Source organism: Hermetia illucens, chromosome 2, assembly GCF_905115235.1.
Source record: "Hermetia illucens chromosome 2, iHerIll2.2.curated.20191125, whole genome shotgun sequence".
NCBI classification, from domain to species: Eukaryota; Metazoa; Arthropoda; class Insecta; order Diptera; family Stratiomyidae; genus Hermetia; species Hermetia illucens.
Window position 1 is genome coordinate 96,585,746 of NC_051850.1, and position 21,467 is coordinate 96,607,212.

General features: G+C 40.1%; 1 long non-coding RNA gene across 1 annotated transcript; it reads left to right on the plus strand.

Annotated features, from left to right (window-relative positions):
- The first annotated feature begins 2,534 nt into the window (after positions 1-2,534).
- Positions 2,535-20,800, plus strand: LOC119649785. The gene is made up of 3 exons (XR_005249187.1): positions 2,535-3,012; positions 20,017-20,454; positions 20,521-20,800. It is a non-coding gene; the product is annotated as an uncharacterized LOC119649785 (long non-coding RNA).
- The last annotated feature ends 667 nt before the right edge of the window (positions 20,801-21,467 follow it).

Sequence of the window (21,467 nt, forward strand, 5' to 3'; positions counted from 1 at the left end):
AATCTATTCTGCATCCCGCCATAATTCCCTCTACTACAGTGACTAGTCATAGCCATGTATTAGTTTCTGTGTTCGCGGTTGACAACGGTCAAACCTCTCGCCCCCTTCATTTCCTCTACGGAAACTTAAATCGTTTTCAACATATTAAAGCGGTTATCTGCATACTATGCATTGTAAGAACTTAGGTAGAAGACACCCTTCGTCTTACAAACTAGAAGAAGTACAGCCGACAGCAGAAAGTATAGTATGTATAACATAGTATATACGTATATACATATAGAGATGGAGGGTTTACAAAACCAGTAATAACAGTCTCCCCACATGATGCAATACTGCTTTCTTCCGATTTCTACAATAGCACTTACAAACGGGATTTACAGGATGATCGTCCATACTCACAGAATAGACAGTCATAAGAATGGAAGCGGGAACACCCTTCCCAATCCAGCGTGCTGGCATTATTATTTCGCCCACGAACAAAACCTAACGAAATATGTTTTTCGCGATAAATATCGCACATGCGGAGGCATGAGCTAGGACAAATGCGGTGTAGGTGAGCGTTCAACACTAGGACTATCCCTTACAGTTGACGCCAGAATTGCCAACTTTAAAGGTTACACTTTTCATACATAGTGAATACAATCGCAATTTCTAAGAAACTTTTACTGGTAGCATTTATTGCATTTGTTGGTTGATCAACTTTGCAGAGTCTCTCTCGAAAGCAAAGAAAAATAATCGGGTATGAGGTGTGGCATGAAGGACTATGTACTGATAATTAAAAACATTCAGAAATCGGTACTACTGATTAGGGAAAAATGTTACATCCTTAATAGAAAATCGATATCATCCAATGTGGGTTTTTGCGAATTGCAAACCACCCCCATTTCATGAAGAGCCTATTATCCGACGAAAATCATATACATAGTATGTCATTAGTAAACGATGTAACCAAAGTCAAATAGTTTTCACATAGGGCTATTGGCAATGCTATTTTTTTGAAAGAAGTATAGGCGAAGACTGTCGGAAGACACATAAATTGAATTTTCAAGCGATCGATAAGGGACGAAAATGGAAAATGTGAAATGAAAGCTGAGACCTATCGCTATACGAGTACAGCAAATTCTTTCTTACCCACTTTCAAATTGAACGGATGGTGCTCCACCAACCCCTCAATGACGACGGCAACGAAAGCCATTTATATGTGCGATGCGAAGAGCAGGGAAGATGAGAATGCCAGATGCCATTGCAAAAATAAATGGCCGCGCAATGGAACAATGTAATGGGTAATAAAAACAGGGAATATACGAAAGAACGTAGTACGTTCAGAATCATTACAATATTCAAAATGAAGCATTTTGATCTGAATCTCATTTATGGTGCAAAACGGGTTCAAAGCACCCTGCAAGGTTGGAAAAACAGTCCACAAAGTAGTCACAGTTCCATCTTCGGCAATATATTTTTTGTTTAATTTATCCAGACACATCATATATCACTGAATTATCGTAGTTATTTAGGCGTTTCGTGAAATTCAAATTTCCAAATAAACTTGATAAAACCTCTAGGTTGGCAAACTAAATGCAACTTTTTACCGAAAAGAAGAATTCAATACGATAACTAAACGCTGAACATATTCCTTCCATACTTACATATACATACACATTCTAAACCTCGTCACTTGAATCCCATTTATTCCGATTCATCTTGGAATGCCCAAAAATAGTACCCGCATATGCTGACGTTAACAATTACAAAGAAGGAATTCAAAGCCTCCACCAAATTTAACTTGTCCTCGAGTTTCCTGACCTATTTATAACATTCTCCAACTCAATTAAAAGTCTTCCGTAAGCACGCGACCTTGTCTGCGATTTTCTGTTCTCTGAAAATGGGAGAAGAGGAGGAGGCATTCGAAACTTAATTAGACGAAAGACGCCTAATGTCTAGCAATCCTACAAAGCAAGGCGACGAAGACGTGTTGTCGTCTGCTCTGCTTCTACCCATTACCCCCACGTTATCATCTCGAAAATCGATAGAAATTCCAATCTGTCCCACTCTGCTTCGCCCGAAACCAGTGCACCGGACTTCATTTACATTTTAACATTGACCTTGTTTTAAGAACTTTGTACTTTTTAAATATCAACACACTGCAAAACAGTACCTCGGAGCTGCTGGGGTTGGAAATGAGGACTATGAATGAGTGTGATTACTATGACGTAGCTCATCATCATCAGCGGTAAAGCTAGTAGACGAGAGCTGAAATGGGGGGAGGCGGATGATACATACAAACGTCATCGCATTGCCACCCCACCCCACAGTGCCCGTGCAGAAATTTCTTCCCCCGCATTCTCTCCTGCGTTGCTTCGAAATTAGTTCAAATGGTGCCATTTAAGAATATTGTACCCACCCCTATTCACTCTCTCCACTACTCCATTGTTAAATACACGAAGATGGCGTTTTCTTTTAATTAAATTTCTCTTCACTTTCCCTATTTGTCATAAAGTTCTGGGAAAGTGTTCCTGTTCTGAACGAAGACTGGGTCATGATATTTAAATTGTTTACAGTGATTAAGACATTAAATGATTGATTTCAATAGCAGAATGGAATTAAGAGTAATAATAAAATAATCAAAAGGTGAATATATAACTACAATGTATCACGCCGCTTCATGACTTCAGTGTGGCCTCGCTTTTCTCCTGAACACATATTCGTTATAAAATAGAAACGAAATTCAACTGAAATCAAGAACTGAGAAAACGAGTTAATGTAAAGCATGCAAACCATTCAACTGAACCTGGTCTGAAAGATTTCGGTTCTCAGTTGATTGGGTGCTTCATTCGTGGCAACAAACTTCGTCAACAATTTGCTTCTAGTTTATATTTGTTATATTCCAGATATTTGTTTAAAGGAATGCTAGATACAAGTTCTTACGCATTGCTGAAACAGCATCTTTTGATTTCTCGAACATATTACATTTCAATTTTTGTTTAATGGTTTTAAAATAAATAGATGTCGAAGGTAATTTAATCAATCGTTTCTCTTTCGTCATGGTCTACCGTAAATCTTTACTTCATCGAAATATTAAAAAACTAATATTGAACGGAAAGTTTTCGGTCTTGTGAAATTCTTTGTTAACCGTAAACTCAAACTTTACTTCGGTGGTTATTACCCATAGTGTTTGTTAGTGAAAATCTCTATATGCCACATATTACTCATGGTTAAACGAAGTTTTGACGCTTATTCATTACTCCATCCTAAGCTAAGAAAATAGGCGAGTATTAATGTAATTCATGGAATATTGAAGAATAGAGTCGAATACTTCATGCAGATGAATCTTATATTTCTTTTATGTAAATAGCGTGTATCTAAAGCAAGAAAACTATTGTGTACTACATATTTCCGAGTAGTCTACAAACGACTGTCCACATTGATAATATTTTAGGTCCCGCCTATCATCACACCCAAGTATTTGGTGGCAGGCTTAGAAGTGATGATATGATTCCCAATTTGAATACAAGCAAAATTTCTTTTACGGCGCTTGGTGATGAGGACCGCTTCGTCCGTGTCAGACCAGAACTCTTTAGCCAACCCTTAACAGCAGTGATCGCTTGGCATGAGTATAACTCAGCATCTCCAGAAGGGCAGGATTAAGTACATCGTTGTACATGATATTCTACAGCAGTGGGCCTAATACGGAGCCCTGTGGCACAGCCGCAGAGACAATGTACTCCTGGTAATACCAAAGCCTCCGTCATTGTAAATAGCTGTTGACAATAGCTGCAAGATAAGCGATAAGCGAGAGATTGCCGTATTAGGTTCGCATTGGCCGAATTTAATGCATTTCTCACGTTCAGAGTCACGACCACACAATATTTGCTAGTATTGCCCTTTCCGTGGATTGGATTTTCGGCCAAGCCAGTAGCCATTTTGATGGCATCAATGGTTGATCTGCCTTTACAGAACCCATACTGTCGATCTGAGAGGCCTCCCTGGCTCTCAACAACCGCGATTAATAAGTGTCCAAAAGATAAATAGGTCTGCAGAAGGTTGGCTCACCTGAAGGTTTGCCAGCCTTGAACAGTAGCACCAACTTTTAACGCTTCCGTGGTGCAGGAAATATCCCCCCGGACATGCACGCTTCGAATAACCCAGCGAACTTGTCCGATTAGGATTTCACGGCAAGCTTAAGGGTCTTATTCGGCACGCCATTCAGACCCGGAGCTTTGTTGTCTTCTATCCTAGCGCAGATCTCCAGCAGCTCGCTACTGGTGACTGGCGGTGTTCCCGTCACATTCAGAGGTCGCTGGAAGCTGTCTATGCCCTCCTTTTGCTGAGGAAATAACCCTTTGATAATTTTTAACAAGAGTGAAGTGCACGTGATCTACGGAGATGATCGGCCTCTGAATAGCCGCATCACGATTATATAGGCGCTCCCCACGGGCTTACGCCCGCTTCCGAATAGAGCTCCTTAAAGCATTCCCTCTTGCTCCGTTGGATGGCGAGCATGAGGGTTTTGCGGGCTTCCTTATAGGCGCGCTTTTTTTGCCCTTCGTCGATTCTGCCTACCGCTCTCTGAGCCACTCTTCTGGTTTGGTGACAGGCTGATCGAAGTTCAGTATTCCAGCAGTAGTTTGGTCTTCTACTGGGGAATGAGCACGTCCTAGGCACGGACGCGTCACATGCTTTGGCGATACATTGGGCGACATAGACAGCCCTTTCCGTAGAAGGCGCCTGCTTTATTAGATTGGTCTACCCACACCTCTATGAAGGTCTGTTCATCCAGAGCTTCAACAGATCAACCTGACATCTCGGTTTTGAGCATGATGGTCTTCTGCCCGGTGACTCCACCCATAGCCCAAAGAAGATCGCACCTGGACATGCCACGGGCCAGCGCAGGGCTGACAAAAGTTAGGTCTACGAATTAGGCAGACCCCCCTTTCTGAAAGGTGTTTATATAACCTTCGTTGACCAGAATTATATCCAACTGTTCAAAAGCGTCTAATACACTGCGGCCCCTTGCATTTGTCTCTCTGCTACTCCACTCACGGGCCCAAGCATTGAAGTCACCGGTAATCACCCTTGGATTATGACCCCTTGCGTCGACAACAAGACTGTCAAGCATTTCCTCGAATTCGGACAGTGTCAGACTTAGCGGGGAGTAATAGCTGTGCACATTTGCCCTGTTTATTTTCGCCCACACAAAGCCGCTGCATGTCTGACTCCCAGTACATTGTATGGCTTGGCGACCCCATGTTCATTTCGCCACTCCACCAGCCGAATCTGTAACCCATATGCCACCGTCACAGTTTCTCTAGGGTTCGCTAATCATGGTAATTTCCACATTGGATTCGTAGGTGGTCTGCAAGAGTAAATTTTGAGCAACCCTGTAATAATTGAAGTTTATTTGAATAAACCTCATTTTTCCATTGAACTCAGCGCCTTCCTGAATTCCGGGTATTTACCACTTCCTGCAATATGCCGGCAATCCCATTCCTCACTTCCTACCCACAATAAGCATTTGGGGTCCCTAGTGCACGCTTTGGAAATATGGCCTTTCTTCCCACACCTTCTGCATGAATCGGACCGATCAATGTCCCTGGTGCATGCCTTTGCGAAATGACCAAACGCGAGGCACTTCAAGCACCTCTTTTGAGAAATCTGCTCTCTCAGACGGCAAACAACCCATCCGATCCGAACCTTCCCGGCCGTCAATAACATCTGCGCTACGTCCACTGGAAATCGTAATGTGGCCGTTTGAGTATTAGAGGATTTCCACAAACTCACAATGGACTCCTCGGCAAGTTCATCCAACTTAAACTATTCCATCAAGGCAGTGCAAATTTCTCCTTTGAATGTCACTTCATCGAGATCCTTGCACCGTATATAGATCTCATCTTTTGGATCCGTTCTGTAACATTCCCCCCAAGTGAGCTCTTAACCTGAGTTCGGAAGCCATGAGGTTTCCCCAAACTAGTTTTTTTTTAGCTCAAACATGAGGTCACCCTTCTGGGTCCTTCGAATCTTGCTAACCTTTCCGTCTAGATCTTTTAGATTGGGGTCAGCTTTGACCTTTTCCAATATCTTCGCTTAGGATAAACTTCCCTTGCTGCAGGTCACAATTGCTTATGGGCGAATTCTCACTTTTGTCTTTTTCTTCATCTTTTTATTAACAATCTTGGTCCACTCACCGTTTTCATTCCCCTTGGATTTTGCCGATTCGAATGCCGGAGCTCACACTTGGGACACCTGCTTTTTCAGTACTTTTAGTTCCGTTTTTCGGAAGTGTTTGTATGGCCTTTTTCCTCCGTTTTCCCGCACTCTCTGATCTGGTGGCAGGTTGATTGCAATACGATTAGGTGTCACTTGGGTCGCCTATGACACCGTTGGGCAACAGATTTCGACTTGCCCTTGCAATTTCGTTGCCCCTGCTGTGATTTGTTGTAGAGCACTCTAATAACTCTCACCATATTTTTTACAGCTTGGTGCACATTGCGCTTGTCCTTGATGAACACAGACAGCTCAACTATTTTTACACCAAGCTGTGTGAAGGGTAATTTCTCTTCTTCAGTCCTAACTGGATTACTACTATTAAATAGTTTTTCATATCCCTCCGTTCTATTTTTTTGATATTTGGCGTTGGCGGAAATCTCAAAGTTGACGAAATTCTTCTGAATGGGTCCTTTTCCTAGTCCTGGAGTACCTCCTACTGCTGCTCTTCTTGAATATGTCCGGTCGGTGTTGTTGCTGTCCAGCGATCAGCTTTCAATTCATCCTTTTTTGATTTTGTTACTGGTGTTCTTGGTAGAGTGGTACTTCGCTTGAAAACTTTTCACTTCACTTTTCACTTTTTCAAGTTTAAAACAGTTGTAGCATTAAATGCCAAGGTGGCCAAGTTGTCCACCACCGAGGCACTGCGGTCGAGGGATATCGACGACCGGGAGCCCGCTTGCCCATTCCCAAAAGCCGCCGGTACTGGGGTTCCGTCTTCCATAGTGGTTATATGTTCTGGGTATCCTTCCCATAGCCATTTTGGTCCGCGCACCAGAGATGAGCAAACACTAGCCCATGCACAGTCAGAAAAGAAAAGTGCATGAACACATATGCACACATCAATAGGTATGCCCCATTCCGCCAGCTGAAGTCGCACCTGCTGGGAGATCTGGCCACTCCTCACAGGCGGTATATTTGTCCGCCCGTCTGTCACACGCATTTTTCTCGAAGACGGTTGTAGCGATTGGCACCAAATTTGGTGGCAAGATGGGAAATATGAACGCTCACGCATACAATGAGTCACATAATTCTACATCGAATTTAAAGGGGGTGCCCATACATGCAAGGGGCTGTAATTTTTTTTTCAGCAAATATAGTCATTTAGGGTATCAAATCAAGGGTATCGATTAGTACTTTCGGAGGCCGGTGTTAGTCTTGACGTTTGTTGGAGAGGTGGGGTGGGGGGGCCGAAAATAATCATTTTCATCCTCGGACCCCTTCTTAGAAACTACTCAACCGAAATATCTGAAAAATCAGAATCAGGATTCTGCCACTATATGGTACCTAGGCTACAAAATACCCCTCATACCGATACCTGTTCAAATAAAGTTAATAATAGTATATTACTAGAATTTTTCATAATTGGCTTCAAAACCTTAAGTTCATTCTAGCACCACCAACATTTTGCAGTAATGTAAGTAAGTAAGAGCATGGTCATACCAAGTTGGGTGGAAATTGCACTGTTATTAACAAAGTCATAATAGGTCAAAGTTGTCGCCTCTTTGCGAATTCAAGACTGCGAATGTCAATATAACCCGAAAGTGGAAACTCTCACATAATATATACATATATTAGGTGCTACGTACTAATGTGGTGAATGCATACTCAAATGTCTCTATATAAGAAATACACAAAACCTTCAATCACAGGTCTCATGATAGTATTTGTTTCAACCAATGGAGCAACAAATGTAGCAAGCTGTAGATGCATATCAACCTCTTTTCCCACGACACTTCAGTCTTTTTACTCCGGTTTGAGTCTAATAAAGGCCCACAACACAATCGAGAAATGCTACTGCCTTCCTATTCATTGTCACTGCTTTTCCGTTGCACAGTTACTCTAACATAATTATGGAGACAGTAAGCAACTTTGAAAATATGTGCAAGAGTGTCAACATCACTTTCCATAGGTCAAAAAAGTAAGTTAAACTACTGAAAGCGTCTTCAATGTCCTTTACGGTACGAACAAGTTACCAATTTCAACCTTGCCTAACCTATAAGCACATAAGAGGCCAGGGTATCTGCCTTGGATAATGGTTTTGTTGTTAGTAATACTGCGATTTCCACTAAACTTGGTAGCATCATCCTTTATGGTGTAGCCTATATTACTGCAACTTAATGGTTCTAGGACAAACTTAAAGTGAATTCCCAGTCAATTTTTAAAAGATATACCTGTAATAAATATGGTAATATGGTACTATTAACTTTATTTAAGCAGGTATGGTTATAAAATATTTTGGGATCTAGGTACGGTATAGTGGCGTTCTGAATTTTCTGGCGAATTTCGAATTTTGTACTCGGCGAGACATTAGGTCGATATTTTTCGCAAGAGATGATTCTGGGTCAATATATTTACCTCAAATTGATTCATTTTAAAGAGAAGAAGTCAGATTGCAGAGCAGTGTTACCAACCTGTCGAAAAACGGCACTCTGACTACAACTTATCATTTCGACTTACGTTTTACCCCTAAACCCACAGTTAACAAAAAAAACTAATTATTTTTCGTCTGATGACCTGGTGCACACGATTTTCACTCGACGAAGGAAAGAAGGTAAACTGATTCGCTGAAAATAAAAACATCAATTATTTATTATGAACGGCAAGGCACAAAAGAGGTGCGTCAACTTCGCATAGTCGCATTCATTACCTCTTCTTGACTATCTACACATCTTAATTTTCGCACGCCCTTATGCTGATGAATTTTAGTTACTACTGAATACTGAGTTAAACGCTTGAATTAGGATTGATAGAAAAGAAGTGCAAGTTATCCTAATGCAAGAGTAATTGTGCTTCCAATTTGTCACATTTCGGAGGGTAGACTTTACAGCTTTTTTAAGCTTTATAGACTTTGCCCCCATGGTTCTAGCTTAGATCTTTCCAACAGTTATAAATCATTCCCAGCAACCGCTTTGTTACTTTTTTTCTGAATTTCTAACTAATTCTCTTATTGCTTAGCGCTGACGAGTCTCATTCACTTGACTCTGGTCGCGAATTTTGGTGCCGGTGCTCCTTGAAATGTCCCTTCAAATTCTTTCTTTAAAAGATAAACATGGGGCAAAGCACAATTCAAATAGCGCTGACTACAATAGATAGTATGGTTATCTCACCTCTTTTAATGATGTAGCCCATCACTTGACTCCTTTAGGTTGAACGATTTTTGACGGTTTTAGTACTATAGGTTCCACAAATAGAAATAGCATTTTACATCTTTGGGAAACTCATCGACTCCTACAAAGTTTGCAGCACACTATATTCCAGGCGTTTCAAACTGAAAACAAACAAAGCTTCTAATATAATAATAATGATAATCGTTGGCGCGAAAATCTAATTGGATCAGGACCTTGAAGTGTGTTAGAGTACTTTATTCAAAACCGTGTTTAAGTCTCTATCCCAGCTCCTCCAGAAATACTGCAGGTCAATCACTCGTTTCCTACCCCCCCTCAACGAGCCTGGGCAACGCCTAGTGTTGAGAAAAAACGTTACTTCTATTCCTAGCCATGCTACATAAGATCAATAAGAACGTCATGAAGCTACGTGGCACAGAATAGTTTAAGAGAGTGTAAACTCCGCGGAGCTGAAATGCGTTCGTCTCTTGTGACTTAATGTAGGCCGGGTTGATGCTTTTTTCCCACCTGAACGATTTCAAAAATCATATTTACGCGGGGATGTATAACTTTAAATTTCTACATGACGTAAAAAAATTCAATGGAGAAAACTTCAGCAGGCATGGAATCGTAAAGATGAATGCATTTTAAGTGAAGAGCTGTCCAATTTATAGGTAGTTATAAAGGAACAAAGATATGAGCCACTAGATTACGCGTAAAAAACATGCTCACAGTGAATGACTGTTACCAGACACAGTTCCAGGTCATATGCTTGCAAGCATAAATGTATGCATACTTGACTCAGTACGCGTCCAAAGTAATTGCATGTGCAAAAGTGGATCGTGAAGGATTAACTGAGTACCCACCACTAAAAATTCAAAAGCAGACGAAAAAGTGGAAAATTGTAAAAATTAAAAACAATCAAATTTGCATACATGACTAATATTCCAAACAAGAGCATCTCCTCTGAATTTTTGTAGAATATCAAGCTTATAGCGGTCGAGCTTTCGAGTACTATGCAACCTACAAATATGTATAACACATTGTACCCGTTGCAGGATGGACCTGAATGCCTTTCCGTTTAATACTGATGCCGTTAGTAGCTGCACATTTACTGAACCATGAATTATTCAAAAAATGATGGCTGACTTATAAATTTCCTTGTTTTTTATTTTCTATCTTATACTCTCTCCTTGCCGCTTATAGCTGCTTTTAGTTAACAATTAATTTGTGGATCATTTTGAGTTTCCACTGATTCTGGTGCGAAATTGCTACTAACGTCATTCATTTATGCACTTTAACGATGAATGTACGTTCAAAGAACACAAAGTATTTCAACGGTAATAAATTGTAGCATCAGCAAAGAAAAATGGGTTGCAATAAATAGAATTTATCAAAAGGATGCAAATTTTGCAAATGTACCCAATGGCTAGGGTAACAGTGAGCAACACTACTTCCTTATAATGATCCTCCTTTTGCAAATACTCCTCTATGTGTTTGACTTTTGAAACCTAAAAGGCACTTTATTCGGCACCTGGAAGCTCCCTCGGACCGAAACCTTCAGGCCAACGAATTATCGAACAAAAACCATTTTCTAGCCAAAAGCGGCATATGTGAATGATGTAGGGGTAAAAACAGCTGAAGAAGGCTTCAAATAAGCAAGAAAGAACAAGGGAAAACACAGTCAACTTGTCGAAGTTTTCTATTCGAAAACTCGAACTTACCCACAACCATTCAACAGCAACTGTTCCACAGTGAGCCTTAATCACAAAAATATGTTCGATTTCGCGTTATTGATTATTATAGTATTTGAGACCTTTGGTACCGTCAGTAAAGCACGAAAACTATCTGTGACGAAATTACACAATATGACACTAAGAAAATCATTGAGGCGTAACGAATAGCTCTCAAGTAAAATGCATCACCAAACTGCCGTGAGGGTCGCTATTCTTCCCTTTGTTTCATCCATACAGAGTGTAACACATTGGGATACCGTGTGCATCTTCATCTTCAATTTGCATATATTTTGGATTTTTTAAGGGACCAGCAGTTTAGTGTGTTTTTCAATTTAGGCCTACTGTGATTCTAAGCCAACCCTTCCAAATACCACCACAACAACACACAATTCAGTGTCGGTATGCATGAGAAACTGATTCCTGGGCATAATCTCTGCATAGCTTTTACCGTATCCCAATTATGAGCTGAGATATGCAAATTGACGTCAGAGTTCAAATAGGGACATCCACAATAAAGGATATTTTAGTGCATCAGTGACAATCAAAAAAGGGAAAATATGATACACGGAACTAATTTGAATAAATTCTTTAGACCCTTTCCGGTTTTTTTAGTTTCAAATCTTCTTGAATCTTCCGTATTACAACAGGGAATTTATAGGTAGGTACCCCTGATAAACATATAGACTTCCTTGCCACCAGAATTTTTTGAAATGATTAGAAAAATGAACAATGAAGCAAGATGCTAATGAAATAGACATAATCAACATGCCGTGGCAAAAAGTAATTTTTCTATATATGTACCCTTTTCTCCTCACAAAATCTAAGTATGGAGTGTGAAAGGTGAAAATATTTTTGATTTTCTTTCTTCTGTCTTTTAATATACGTACTGATTTGTATTTATTTTTCTCACGCAACGAAGGAGGACCAGTAAGAGAGAAGAGAGGTAAGAGTTCAACTGCTGCCCGAGAGGCATCGCAAATGAAAAGAATAGTATCTTTTTTTCAAAAGATTTTCTGAAAAAATTGCCATTCGTTAAACTTTTATGACATACGTACGAAATCAGTTTGACCGGCATCAAGGAGTCGTTTTAAAGGGGAAACATTTTGGAAAATTGCTTTTTTTATGTTTTTATTATATAAATATATATAAATCTTATATCTTATATAAAACTATATAAATCTTAATATCGAAAGGATTGCAATAAAGAACTTTCATGAAAGAGAAAAATCGATACGAGATCCATATGGGTGCAATTTAAGTGCCGGTGAGTTGGAGCATCTGTTTTGCCTTCTCGGTGGTAGTAAATTAATCCTTTACTTTTGTTTTGTACTTAGTGGTGCGTTTATTTAGTTGGAACTAATGAAAAAAATTCCAATCAATAAGCAAAATTGAAAACAAGTCCCGAAACGGTAAGTGGGCGACTTCAGATATGAAAGGGTTTAAGGATTTCCTTTATAAAAATATTTGAGTGGACATTTGTCCCAATAGTACCTAATACGTAGTATATGCATATATTATGTGAGAATATCCACTTCCGCGTGATACTAACATTCAAAGTCTTGAACTTATACAGAAGCGACAACTTGGACCTATTATAACTTTTTAAGGTTTCGTTTGCAATAGCAGGATCACTTTCGAGACCATTCAACATCAACAACGGTCTAAGACAAGGGGATGCCCTATCATGCGTCCTCTTTAACCTGGCCCTCGAGAAAGTGATCCGTGATGCTGAGGTAAATGCAAGAGGTACGATCCTCTTTAAGTCCACCCAACTACTGGCCTATGCTGACAATATTGACATCATGGGAAAAACGATCCGAGACGTACAAAATGCCTTCATCCAAATCGAACAGACGGCCCGAGATCTTGGGCTTCACATCAATGAAGACAGCACAAAATATATGGTGGCAACCAACAACATCAAAATAAAGATAGGAGACTACTCTAGGGTCGAAGATCACAGCCAACGAAATCCGTGCTCGGTTGTTAGCAGCCAAGAGAGCCTATTTCAGCTGACAAAACTCGCTGGAAACGCCTCACCATAGGGTCACAGCTCTTACTATAAAAGACAATGATTTCTCTTCTTCGCCGCGTTCAAGAGAAAAATCCTCCAAAGAATTTTTGGTTGAAGTCCTCTCATTTGACTATATTCGGTGGAAAAAGTGTACACTCCCCTTTTGTAACATATGCCCCCCCCCTAAATTCGAGGTAGAATGATGTAACTCACTGTATGCTTGAACGTTCACAGTTCCCACCTCCCAAACGCTATAACCGTTTCTGGGAAAATTGCCTGTGACAGACAGACGATTTTTTGTTTTGTTTTACACAAAACCTTAAAAAGGTGTTGTTTAGGGATCGTAAGATTTAAAGGTGCATACACTCAAGATAACCATCTTTTAAGCATTGTTTTCGAAAAATATCCAAATTCTAAAGTAAAGCGAAGTGATCTCGCCATAAGCTGCCATATAGGCCAAAACAATGCAAAACTGATAAGGGAGGGAATAAATTCATACATATTTTTGCAGTTCTTGCTTACTTTCCGGAAAGCACTAGTTTCGATCATTACTCGTTTTTACGCGTTCTATTCAATTTTTTGTTCAAAACGCAAAATCAATAAAATATTATATTATAAGTACACCAAAAAATTACATCCCTGGGAAAAAGCTGCTTGTTTTGAACAGCTCTGGTAAAATTTAGGAGCACTGCTCAGTACCTCTATAATAGTTTAGTTTGTTTATACAAATGCTTTTGTGTGCTTTATGTCCGGCCCCTAATAAGCTTCCATAAGAGAAGAAGTGCAAGGCATTTTCTTTAATTCATTTCTACTTTTCATAAAGATACGTTAGGAGTTGATATACAAAGTGTTAAAAGGAAGATAATTCTTAAGCACCCACAAGGAGAGTAACTCAAATAATTACCAAGCCGCAATTCCATAAATATAATATTATCAAAAAGTGCTACTTATCGTTATCACCAAATTCTCGTGGACTGACAAAATGATTCAACCTCAGAGATTTTCTAAAAGCTTTCGCTAGAATAAATAAAAAAAACATTTAAGACATGCTGAAGCGACCAACGATATCATTGATCGTTGACAGAAATAAAAAACGCTTTATGGTAGACTATGATAAATAAGAAGAGGGTAAGAAGTATATAATGACTTAAGGGGCTCATCTTGTCTGTCGGATCCCAGGAATCATCAATTAAGTGGTAAAATGTCACATGCCAAGTCTACGTCGATCGCCGTAATAAAGAACGCATTTGTCCGTCCGAATGACTTCACTAAAGTCATAAGAATTGAAGCTAAGACTCTACTTGTGTTTCTCCAAGGAACCTAAGGTTTATGGGCTAGGTATATCAGTCAGTTAAGATTTTATGGTTAAAAATCCCATTCTACTTTTTACGTTTTTGTCGAAACTGCATGTTGAAAATGTGCTGTCACCATAGCCCAGAATCTACCCAGCGAACACGATTGAGCATAAAACTTGGGAAACGCCTGCTGAACCAACACCGGGCTGTTGATACTACCAAACCCGATCTCCACCTCCACGTGGTGACCGCTGGGAGCTCTTTCTTAACGAAAAGCTCTAGACGGAAAAGGATGAAGGCAAGTCTCCCGCGCCTAAAAACGGGACACATTGTATCAACTGGTCCTCCAGGTTGGGGGTTGGGTAGGGCTGGCAACCCTACACGGAAAACAACTTGTTACGAAGTGCTCCCTGTACAGAGATGAATCTGCTGAGCAACTGGTCGATACCCTGTCTCAAAATAGGACTGATGTAACAGCGTTACAGGAGTTGCGTTGGACAGGGACCGGTTTCCTGGAAAAGAGTCACTACACCATATATTATAGTGGCCATCCAGTAAACCATGTGCTCGGAGTAAGTTTCTTAGTCAGCCAAAAAATGAAACCTGCTATTATCGGCTTTAAAAACATAAGCGAACGGCTATGCACTCTGCGCTTGCAAGGCAAATTTAGAAATATTAGCCTCGTTAACATTCACACAGGAGACCTTCTACGAGGCAGTAGAACGAACCCTCGAAGCCTGTCCCAAGTATGATATCAAAATCATACTTGGAGATTTCAATAGTCAAGTAAGGACGGAGCCCGTATTCAGGCGATACGTTGGCTGCCATAGGTTACATAGGGATACCAATGATAACGGACTGCGGATTATTCAGTTAGCAGTATCGCACGAAATGGTTATTGGAAGTAGCTGGTTTGCGCGGAAGCGGTCCACAAACATACGTGGCCCTCTCCAGACGGGACCACTTTCAACCAAATTGACCACGTGTTGATCAAACGCCACTACCTCTCAGTCTTGATGAATATCAGAACATATAGGGGGGCCAATATAGACTCGGATCACAATCTCGTTGGCATGGTGCTCCGAGCTCGAATAACAACACCACCCAGAATCCCCTCTGACAATCAGGTGAGAGTTAACACTGAAGCCATCCACAACGCAGCCCTTCGCGACACCTATAAGAGGGAAATGGATGCCGCAATAACCGCAATCAATAGAGGTCCTGAAGATGAAACATCAACAAATGATCTTCACAACCACCTGAAGAACGTTATCATTGATACGGCCACAAACATACTAGGCCCCAGCCGCAAGAAAAGACGGAAGGGCTGGTTCGACGGCGAATGTAAGCAATCAACGGAACGGAAAATTGTTGCATATCGAGTAATATTGCATTCTCAAAGAACGCGAGCATGGAGATTTGTTTCGAACTCTGTCGCGCGGACAATTGACTTCATAGACGGAAAAAGGAAGCCTGGGAGAACCAGTCTATGAACTAGAAAAGTACAAGAAGCAACCGTACCAGGCGCGCAACTTTTACCAATAAGTCAGCAAGATGAAGCCTTATACACCTCGATGCTCATCCTGCCGAGACAAAGAGGGAAATCTGATTTCCGACAGAATGGGCATATTGGAGCGATGGGTTGAGTACTTCGATGAGCTACTAAACAACCAGAACATCGGCGAGTTGGAGGTCCAGCCAACTGAAGAAGACGGGCAAATACTGCCACCACCAAGTATAAAAGAAACAGCCCGTGCAATTCAGCGGCTAAAAAATCATAAGTCGCCAGGAGCCGATGGAATCACTGCCGAATTGGTTAAATATGGAGGCGACCAGTTACACCAAGTGGTTCATGAACTTGTGCTCAAGGTATGGGACAACGAATCAATGCCTGACGACTGGCAACGAGGCATTATCTGTCTGATACATAAAAAGGGAGATATCACACAGTGCAGCAATTATAGAGGTGTCTCGTCGCTGAGTACCATCTATAAGATATTCTCCACTACCTTGCTAGGCCGGATAGCCCCATACGCCCAAAACATCCTCGGCTCATACCAAAAAGGCTTCACTCCAGGCAAATCAGCAACAGCTCAGATTTTCTCTGTGCAGATGGCAAAACTGTTGGAATATCGACATGAGTTACCCCATCCCTTCATCGGCTTTAAAGCCGCCTATGATAGCATAGCAAGGGTAAAACTGTACACGGCCATGAGAGAATTTGGTATCCCGACGAAATTGATAAGACTGACAGGCTGACCCTGACGAATGTGCAAGGCCAAATAAAAGCAGCAGGATGTGTGTCATTTTCTGAAGTGCTACAATGCTGACTTAATATCTATTTGACGCAAATGTCCCAAATCTCCAATAATAAGATACTATACTGGTATATCAGAGGTTTCTCACAGATCAATAATATCATATATCCGGGACTAAAGCCTAAAGACTTAAAATTACAAAATTTTGCCTCCTCTTTCTTTTCACTTTTATCGAAAGAAAACACTCAGTAATCTGTCACACAGCGTTACATAAAGCTTGAAAAGCTGAAATTGATGATAAGAAATTTGCTAATTATCACTTCACGTTACTCCCTATAAAACAATTAGCTGGCCATAAATCATATTCAACTTTGTCTTAGAGGTTTGACCGCACTCTCACCATTACTTGGCAGAAATTTTCAAGCAGCAAGGCTTCGAAAATACGTATGAATATCTTGATAGCATTATGATTAATTGCCACAATTTGGCATTCCCCTAACTTGATTAGACGCAGCTACTTCTTCGCCGTTAATCCGCATCTTTCGCCCTCATTTGTAATACTTTATAGGAAAAACAAATCGAACTGGAACTTTGTAAAAATAAACCATTTAGAAATCTGCAAATGAAACCTGTAATTAAGGACAGAAGAAAAATGATTTTCAAACATTTATTCGTGTTTTTCTTTTAAATCATGAATATTTGGGAAGAACACCAATTCAAATTGGAATTTCCCAAATAATTAGTTGCCAGAAATATGGGTACGTGTGTACATTTCTTAATTCATAAAAATTACCTTCAGTTTCGAAAACAATCCAACTAATTACTAATACATGAAGGATTTTTTCCAGTGTAAAGGACAGAACGAGAAGCAGTTCTGTCCGCTAAATTTGTAAAAGCATCAATCCTTCTGAATCCAAAAGGACTTCGACTGATAGACTACAAATTTTCACGCACTGTTGCCCTTTGTGATGTGTCCGTCCATTCACTTTTCATTTTCTGACAATTTCGTAAAAACCTCATTGAACTTGTTTCGTATCCTGCTTACATACATCATTTATAGGCCAAAAAGACGGTACTTCCAAAAGCTAAGCATTTCTTACTCCGAAAAACCTGAAATTAACAACAATTCAGGAAAAATCTTGGAAGATAAAATAGAATACAAAACTAACGGAAATTATTTCCCTTAGCAAAGCAAAGTTCTTTCGAATCACTTCCTTAAGCTCCAGTTGCAACATATTTCCTGGTCGAAATAACCCGGCCAAGTATTGTACCACAAAAGAAATATGTATGTAAATCGTTGTGTGTTATTCGACATTTAATTAATTCAAAAAATTCATGGTTATTAATAAGGGTAGGCTGTTCCGAAAAATTTCAGCAACACGTCCGCATATTTTTTTGCATAAATTCTGCTTACTTCAAGAATTTTCAAACTCTAAGCTACACATATGTATGTGTCTATATATTCTTCCCCCAGACACCACATCTAAACCGTAGAGATTATAAGCAATCAAGTCGCGGTCGAAGCGCGGATTTTAGAAGCTTCGCCAAATTCATGTCCCCACGGAAAAATTTGCAGTGGACACAGTGCAACCTGCCAAAGCAAAAAAGAAACTGGAAGTCCGATTATGGCCAGTCTATGCGCACCAGTACTGCTTAAATTGACCAGAAAGTAGAAGTTAGAGCTAGAACTGTGGGAGAGACCCTTACCAGACAGAGTGCAAGGATGCACTGCAGAATGAAGTTATGGACATGGCTGCTCCACCAGGAGTGGCAATGTCCAGAAAAAGCAACCGTAAGGGAGCGGAATCTATGTCGAAAAGTGAGGACAAACCGGCAACCCCAATGTGACCCATACCAGATAAAGCACTCTTCGGTCAGCAGTGATGCACGCAAGACGGGCAAGGTTAACACACCTGTGGTGGGTACATCTTTCTGTTGTGGTGTGCCGAGAGGCCATCAAATTAGCTAAGAAAATCTCAATGAAGTTGGTTCCTCCCTTAGGAACAGTAACATAAAAACGAGAAGGAACAGGTCATATGTTATATATGCTGCTGTTAGAGTTTCCACTATGGATGGCAAAATGCTAGAAGAACAACAACATCCCCGGAAATGCCTGTGGAAAAAATGGAACCTAGAGGATGAAATTCATGAATGCCAGATCAATGCGATAATTTGATTCCGTGGTGGATCTGAAATTTCCAAAAACTCAAGAAATAAACCAGACAACTTCTGAACAGTGCTTGTAAAAGCAATAAGAATGAAGACTGATTAAACTTCAGGAATTTTCAACGTGAATATAAGCGGCTCGTAAAAAGTTGAGAGTGTGTGTTGTGTGTTGAATTAGAATGCGAAAGAGACACTTTAACGCCGTGGAGAGTGCTTAAAAGTAATGATCCGAATAAGCTGGATTTTCTTTAAAAAAAGAAAAAGCCAGAGTTTATATATGGCACTGGTAAAGGATATATAGCGCCTAGAGCGGCTTCCAAGAAATATTTTTCTAGTATGAGCTGTTCTGGGCTACGATCCTGGACATTGAAGGGGTTTCTGACTGCCTGCATTATTAAGGACCTTATGATGCTGCTGTGTGTGTGTGTGCTGAAATGGGTGTTTATCGTTTCCTGACGACAGATACTGACTGATCAAAACTGATATAAAAATAACTAAAAACCATACGGTCTACATCTATACACAACTATGTCAGGCTACGTACCTCCTATCAATATTATTATTATTCTGTTAAGGGAAAGTCGCACCGCGTCGTTAAAGAACTATTGTGCGCCTTTCACTGGTTATAGTGTACCCATTGATCATAGTATCTCAAGCAGGCCTATAACCGTCAGGAACTTTAGTATGTTCCCTACTTCCAGATCTTTCAGCTTTGCATCTGGTATTAAGTGTTCTCCCAGATGCCTCGACCTACTTTGCACAAGTGCCGGACATTGTCCCCTGACGTGTATAGAGGTTTCGTCACACTCCTCACAAAACCTGCAGGCAGTGTCCGTAGATATCCCTAGGTTATAGTTCAGCCGACAATGACCAGTGAGAATTCCTACTATGTCCTATCGGTATACATATAGAATGTATTCTTTACATGCCTTAGCGGGAGTCAACTCACACAAAATATAAATATATATATAATCAATTTCCCTCAAACTTAATTTATCATGTATCATCTTTTATGCTTCTGGTAATTTTGAACCCCAAGAATTAATTTAAGGGGCATTTTTTGATAAATTTTGAAAAATAACAATTTACCATTATTGACTTTATTTGAGCAGATATAAGAATAAAATGTATTTCATGGCCTAAATTTTATATCTTCGTGATTATTTTCTTACTTTTCAGTTGGATAGGTCCTGGTACCGAGACCTGTTTCACTTTATAGTGCCTATATTTTGAGCCCGGGCTTCCAGCCGACATGAAAAGCTACGGTACTTCTGAAAAGCAGTAGTTAAGCTCTTTCATCTGATATCCCACATGATTATCTATCAAGACCTTGAAGTGTGTTAGAGCATTTCATTCAAAACTGTAATGGTACATTCAGGTCATATCACTAATTGCATGTAAAGTGATTCCCCGACTGTCCGTTTTCTTCAAAGTTCATGAAAATAGATTCAGCCATTCTGGCTGACCGGCATCTTTTTTCTAGAATACTGAACTGGATTTGATATGTTATATCCTGGGACATCGAATGCACTTGATGGGTTGGAAGTTGCAGAGCAGTAGAAGTGGAGAAACGTTCGGATGAATAAATAACTGAATATTGTGTGGAACTTTCGCATGGTAAAGCTAATATGTTTACACTTAGAACAACAAAATAAAATTTAACTTCGATTCTCATAATTTTAGCTCTCTATAGCAACGAATTTGCCCGAGGAGACTATAATTTAAAAATGTGATAAAACGGTTATAATGATGCTACTTTATCAACATCAATTACAACTAACGATCTACGACCAAAGCCACCTGACCTACTCACAACTTCTAACAATTTAGCTGTAAATAAAAATGGAGTGGCAGCCAGAAGTGATAACTCAAGCCTGAATAACTGTGACTGTAAAAATGTCATCCAATGTTGTTCTTTGCCAGTAAAACTTGTCACATGACTTTTTTCAGGTTTTTCGGTTAGATAGAATCTGAGAACGAAACCTGTGCCACTCTATGGTTCATACATTCAGATGCACTGCATTCTACAGGGTGCGGCAACATAACTTCCTTTTTTCAAAACTCAATAAAAACTATTGTATGCATCGCAACATATTTATTTATTTTTTATAATGTAGGTACATGTCTAAAGTTTTTATTTACATTGTTTTCAAGATCAAATCTGTTAGGTGACGTCCCCCATTCTCCATACATTGCGTAAACCGATTTCTGGCGTTTGTCATGACTCTTGTTAGCATAGCAGCTGTTATGTCAGCAATTTCTTCTTGGATGTTGGTCTTCAAATCTTGTAGGGTTCTTGGACGGTTCACATAAACACGGGATTTCAAAAAACCCCATAGAAAATCACAAGGGGACAGATCGGGAGAGCGCGCCGGCCATTCCAAATCGCCTCTAATTGAGATAAGGCGCTCTGGAAAGTGTTCCCTCAAAACAGCCATCGATGCTCTTGAAGTGTGTGCTGTTGCACCGTCTTGTTGGAACCAAGTGTCCCCCAAATCCAAATTTCCTAGCCGAGGAAAAAAAAAATTCTGTAGCATATTTACATACCGGTCCGAATTCACTGTCACTGTAACCTCATTTGCCTCAAAAAACCAGGGACCAATAATTCCAGCTGAGGAAATTGCACACCA